The following is a 6,576-nucleotide window of genomic DNA, read 5'->3' on the forward strand; positions in this document are numbered from 1 at the left end:
TTATTCCCACCCTTTTCTTGCCCACCCTTTTGGCTCCATTTTGGGACTATTTTGTTGCAATTATAGCAATCTGTAGTCTTGTAATTTGCATTCAATTAAAGTCATTATTGCAAATACTTGTCATCATCAACTGCAATAGTGCTATTTTCAACATTGAAAAGATTGATGGTAATAACTTCCAATATTGGAATATGCAAATATGGCAAGTATTTGTGTAGAAGAAGCACGTTAGGATATTAAAAACAAAGGTCATAAAGCCAAAATGATGGAATAAAGATAATTGGGACGCACTTGATGAGTTATGCAAGTGCAATATTATACTGTCTTTATCTAAGCACATGGACATCAATGTTATCATTATTGAGGGTGGCGTATATGATTTATGGAAGAATATCCTTAATTTTTATGACAAGCAAAGTATTGCCTCTCATTTATATTGGTTGAAGAATCTTGTGGACCTTCACATGAAGGAGGGCACGCATATGTCTACTCATTCAATGGGATACTTTTCATAGTGTTATGAGTGCTAGTCCCCCTATGGGTGGTTTTAAATACAATGATGTAAAGAGTTCTCTACTAACCAAAGAAGTAAGTAGAAAGAATATTGATGTAGCTAGCACTTCTCATGCATCTTCTATTCGAGGTAGAAATGGTGGAAACGGTAATAATAACTGTGGTCAAGGCACACAGCCTGATAGGGAAAAGTCTAATCCCCATGGACAATCTCATAGTAAATCCTACGATCGTAAGTCCTCTTTGGCATGTTGTTATTGTGGGAAACAAGGTCACATTAGGCCACAATGCATACAATGTTGTCGAAGGGGTTTTAGTCAAAAGGTCGTATCCACCAAGGATAAGAGAGAGAAGTAGAGAATAGGAGATAGAAAAGAAGAAAAAGAATAGACTAGAGGTACACAAGCTAAAGACAAAGCTCAATGTTCAAAGCATTATGTATTGATGTAGCTAGCATTCAGAGCCATCTGCATCCACAAAAGTCAATTGTCTTTCACCTTCTACTTCACGAATGAAGATCTCACGGAATACTTCTAGATACAGATCTGACTCTGTAATGAATGGGGATCACAGGAATATGGCATGGGAACATACCAGTCTCACTGACGGTATATAAGGTGTAAGAGGGTATTTTGAAGCATCACAAAAATTACCAAGAAACTCTCTTTTCACCCTCTCAAGCTTTCATGGCTTCCTCTTCTTCTTCCTCTTTCCCTCTTTCTCTCTCTTCTTCTTGCCTTTCTCTCTCCTCTCCCCCTTCTTCTGCAGTCCTTCTCTCTCTCTTCCCCTTTAGTTAGGACAGTTAGGTCTCCTTCATTACAAGTGGTATCAGAGCTTTGTCCTTGATCTTTCTCTTTCCCCATAGATTTAGGGCTCTCACAGTTTCCCACAGTTAGAAAGCTCTAGTTACATCTCTTTCACATGTACACAGGAGTACTTAGGCAAGCTGTCAACCCTCTTGAAGTCTGTGGCAGCCTTTCTTGGAGCTTTCCCAAGAACCATGGACAAATCTGAAGGCGGGCAGACAAATTTGACAGGTCGTCACTAATTTTCATGCAAGTTTTTTTAGGGTTTTTGGCAATAAGGAGGGCAGCACAGTTAGAGAAGGCCAAAGACTCAAGTTACTTTTCAAGAAGACCTTCTCTCTCCTCTTCTCCCAAGCTGCCATGGAAGCTCCAGCTCAAGAATCTCTGAAATTCTGCTCCCCCTCCTCTTCCTCAGCGAGTTTGGCTGGTCCTAAGGTGTTCCCCTCAGTGGGAGGAGCACATTGAGCAGCAGCACCCCCCTTGTTCAACCTTGCTTGTGGCCGCAGGAGCAGCCCGAAATTTGCGGCGCAAAAAACGGGCTGCTTCCTGGCCTGCAGGGCAGCCCCCTAGCCCTCCCCTCCTTCCTGGCTTCAGTCCTGGTCCTTGGCAACCTTCTTGAGCAGCATCAGTGACATTTTTCTTAGCCCTTGGACTCCCCTTTGGCACTCAAAAGACCCTGGTCTAGTGCAGTCCATGGTAGCCATGGAACCTTGGCATCAAGCTCAGAAATCATGAAGATTTTGGTCTCTCCTTGGTCCCCAGGAGTCCCTCTTGAACATTGCTCAAGATTTCAGCCATCAAGAAGAACGAGAAGAAGATTACAAGCAAGATTTGAAGGCATGCACTTGTGGGCAACCATGGCTATGGAGTAGGACCTCCATTTCAGCAAGAACTCTCATGGAGAGGTCCTGAACCATCCTGCCCCAAGCTTGATTTCACCCTTTCTTGAGGAAGCATACCCATTTTGGAGCCATGGAGCATTCGGGATCAAATGGAGCTCTCATGGAGGACTGAGGTGGCATCACTGGCTGCCTTCTTCTCCAAAAGACTTAAGGTAACTGATTCTTGGCTCTCATTCTCTCCATTTAAGCCTCTTGTTGAATCCCATCCATTTGTTTGAGAAAATGTATGAGTCCAAGTAGATAATAGGAGACCCAAACCTTGAATGCATGCTGATTAATTGTCCCGGTCATTTCTCTTTGATCTTATAGTGCTGAAATGGATTTTACTCATGCTGAAGCTTCATTGTGATTATATTTTGCTTACCCATAACCCGTTTGGCTTATTGTGAATTGGCTGGGCCAAGAAGTGATAAAAAATCCATTGTATAAGGGTGAGTAGGCAGTGAGTCACTGCCAGTAAGCTCCCTATCCCTATTTCCCATTCCAATTCCATACACTTCATGAAAAGCCCAAAATTTTGATTTTAGAAATGCATCTCATGCTGGTTGTTTAATTAATAAATGTCTGCCATGTATATTCCCGGTAAGGAAAAGCCCGATGCCAGGCGAGGTGGCAAGACAAAAGAGGAGTGACCCCCCCTTGCCATCAAAGACCCTGAAGGGGTGCACAACTAGGCCTGGGGGAAACTTTGCCCACCTCCCGATGATCCGGAGCCCAAAGAATTATTGCAGGTGCAGGTACATTTGATGGAAAAGCCCGAACCCTGATCACTTGAGCCTACAAACCCCTACATGCATTGGTAATGTCATAAACCGCTTGGTAATGTATGGTGGATGAAATGCAAGAAGGGCAGGGAATGCAATATGGAACTGGTCTAAGCAATAAGATATGGATGCAAAGAATGTATGGATTTATGGGGAATTGAGAGCCACCATTGAGGCCTTGGATGTCTGGGATAAGACCCTCACCATTGGGATAAAGAATGCTTCTTGAGGGAGCCTTTGCAAGGTATTGCATACAGCCAGTCCTACACAGTCAGCTCACAAGAATTGATTACGGCAAAGCCTCTTTGTGTGACTGAGCATAAGCTCTATAGCTTGACTCGAAGAGGGCATTTTCCCCTTCAATCTGAGCTAAAAACCTCCCCATTCCGCCCTACAGTTTGGGAGATACACTCAGTTTTGTACCCAGATGCACTGTGGGACAGGCAGTAGTCCTACACAGTCAGCCCACAAGAACTGATTACAGCAAAGACTTCTCGTGTGACTAAGCATGAGCTCTATAGCTTGATTCGAAGAGGGCATTTTTCCCTTCAATCTGAGCTAAAAACCTCCCCATTCCGCCCTACGGTTTGGGAGTTACACTCAGTTTTGTGCCCAGAGGTACTGTGGGACAGGCAGCAGTCCTACACAGTCAGCCCACAAAAAGTGATTACAGCAAAGCCCTAATCATTTACTATCGGAGATATTTTTACATAGCCTCATAGAGGGGATCGAGGCATTTGAATCAGAAATTTTGGCAATCGGAGTTCCCTAGCTCAAGTTATCATCATTTCTGTAACAAGGGGTCTGGTAGACTACACTTGGAATGGTAGGCCACAAGGGTAAAGCAAAGGACCAAGAGGAATTTCAGCGTGAAATAAGGGACTCCCGTGCCTCAATGAATGATCCTAGTTCAGCCCAGGAGGATCGTGAAGACTTGTTTGAAGAAGGTGCCCCTGAGATAGATCGTTTGTCTCTGCTCAACCAAACCCTATGCCAACATGAGACCCGCCATGCTGATCGACATCGAGAGATGGAGCAATGCCACATGGAGATAGAAACCCGCCAAGATCAGCGTCATTCTGAGATGATGGCTAAGATGGACTTACTCATAGAGTACATGGGCGCCCTCATTCCCGCCATTGCCCCCACCTCGGATCGACCCAAGGAGTATGTCCCTCCCCGTGAGGCTAACCGCCCTCCCCCCTTGGAGACGGGGCACAGCCCACAAGGTCTTGGTGGTACCCATGGCATCCCCCATAGCACTTATGAGACGGGTGAGCCCTCCGCTCGGCATGATGAGCCCCTCCTTCCCTCCCCCGTTCCAAATCCTTCCAGCCCGTCATTGGCACCCCAACTCCCCCGTAACGGAAGCTACTTGCACACTCAAGGGAATGGCCCCAATGCAAACCTTGGGCAGCATGGATTGCACGAAGTGCATGGGCAGCATGCATATGGCAATGGGCAGCATGTATATGGTAATGGGCAGCACGGACATTTTGGACAGCAAGGTCCTAATGGGCAATTTGGTCCTCATGTAATGCACGGGCAACATGGCCCCCATGGGAATTTTGGACAGCAAGGCATGTATGGGCAGCATGTAGCACATGGCATTCATGGGCAACCAGCCCCAAATGAGCTGCGTGACAAGATCGTGTTTACAAAATTCAATGGGCAATCCTCATCCCCAGCTGAACTAGAGGAATGGACCTCTAAATTGGAAGCCTATTTTCTCATCTACCCCGTACCGATGAAGCAAAGATCATTTTTGCCTCCCTTCACTTAGAAGGTTTTGCCACACATGGTGGAGATTTGTTCAGCGAGAAAACTAGCAGTTTCGTGATTGGGAAGAGTTCAAAATGCATATGATCTAAGTTTTTGTCTCCCCGGTGGAAAAATAACGCTTGGCTAGGCAATGGTATCAGTTTGATCAGTGAAATCTCACCGTGAGGGAGTACACCAACCAGTTTATGAACTTATCCATGTATGTTGAGGCAGTTAGTGATGAGGCCAAATTGCATAAATACATTTATGGGCTGGATGCGCATCTCTCAGCTGATGTAATGGCTCAAAAGCTAGCCACCCTGTTTGCAGCCATAGAATTGGCCGAACGCTATGGTCGAAAGTACTGCCGCAATGAGAGCACGGAGCCCATTGCCGGACAGCAAAGATACCCTAGTAGGCAACCCCCATATGCTACTAATGATCGCAGCAATAATGCAGGGAATGGTAGCCCCAAAATTCCTACTTACCCCACTTTTAATGCTGAAAGGAAATATGGCAGTCTTGGGACAGCACCACCCTTCAAAAGTGACCCAAAGTATGCTGAAAATAAGGCCAGGAATGGCTTCGGTCCCAACGGTCAAAAATTCATTCCTCCTGAAGTTGTCAAGGATAGAAAAGCCAAAGGCTTGTGTTTCAAATGCGGGGATAAGTACACGACTGATCATGCATCCAAATGCCCCTTTAAGAATGCCACTGTCAAGTTTAATAGCATGTATGTACTGGAAGATAGTGACAAGCTAGAAGAGGACATGCATGACAGCTCTCAAATAATGGCACTTGCTGAAAATGCTGAATATGAGGAGGATATTGATCCCGATCAGTTTTATGACTCACCGGACGGGTTCCCTTTTGACCTCGGTTGGTTGCCCCGTTGATAACATGCTTGGGAATGACCCTTGGCACCCCTCGTCCACCGCTATATCAACCTGCTCAATCTCCATGGATGCATGGACTGGCTCTAGGAGTCCGAACACCTTACGGGTGCATGGTAACATTGATGGCAAGAGTGTATACATCCTCATAGATAGTGGCAGCACACACAGCTTTGTAAATAAATCAACTCTTAGCCGTTTGGCATGTGTTCCCACTGAATTACAGCAACCCCTTTGGGGTCAAGTGGCCAATGGAAATGAGGAAGTGAGCTCCCATGTATGCACACAAGTGTCTCTCATGCTGGCTGAAAATTACACAGCAAAGGTGGACTTGATTACCCTTGACATGGGCCCCGTGGATATTGTATTGGGATGTGACTGGCTTCAGCAGTTGGGAAAAATCTCTATGGACTTCTCTCAGCTGTACATGGAGTTTGTAATGCATGGGCAGCTTGTACACTTGGAGGGAATCAAAGAAAATGCAGATTTTCAGCTCATAACAGCAAGACAACTCAAAAAGGAATTCAAGAAGCGCTCCCAAATCTTTGTCTTGCACTTGCATAAGGATAATGATGACCAACACACCTTGGGGAAGTAAAATGTAGCACTAAAAGCACTTTTGGCTGAGTATGAAGACTTATTTCAGCCTCCCACTACCCTTCCCCCTAAAAGATTGGTGGATCACCCGATCGACTTGGAGCCCCATGCCAAGCCCATCAATAAACCCCCATACAGACTCTCTAAATGTGAGAGAGAGGAAATAGCAAAGCAAGTCAAGGAGCTCACTGAGATGGGATTCATAGAGCCTAGCTCTTCCCCTTATGCCTCCCCGGTCCTATTGGTTAAGAAAAAGGACGGATCTTTTCGGTTGTGCATTGACTACCGTGATCTCAATAAGATCACCGTCAAAAATAGATACCCCATCCCTCGAATTAAT

This window comes from Lygodium microphyllum, chromosome 4 (genome assembly GCF_053477565.2).
Source record: "Lygodium microphyllum isolate KBCC chromosome 4, Lygodium_microphyllum_v1.1.10, whole genome shotgun sequence".
NCBI lineage: Eukaryota > Viridiplantae > Streptophyta > Polypodiopsida > Schizaeales > Lygodiaceae > Lygodium > Lygodium microphyllum.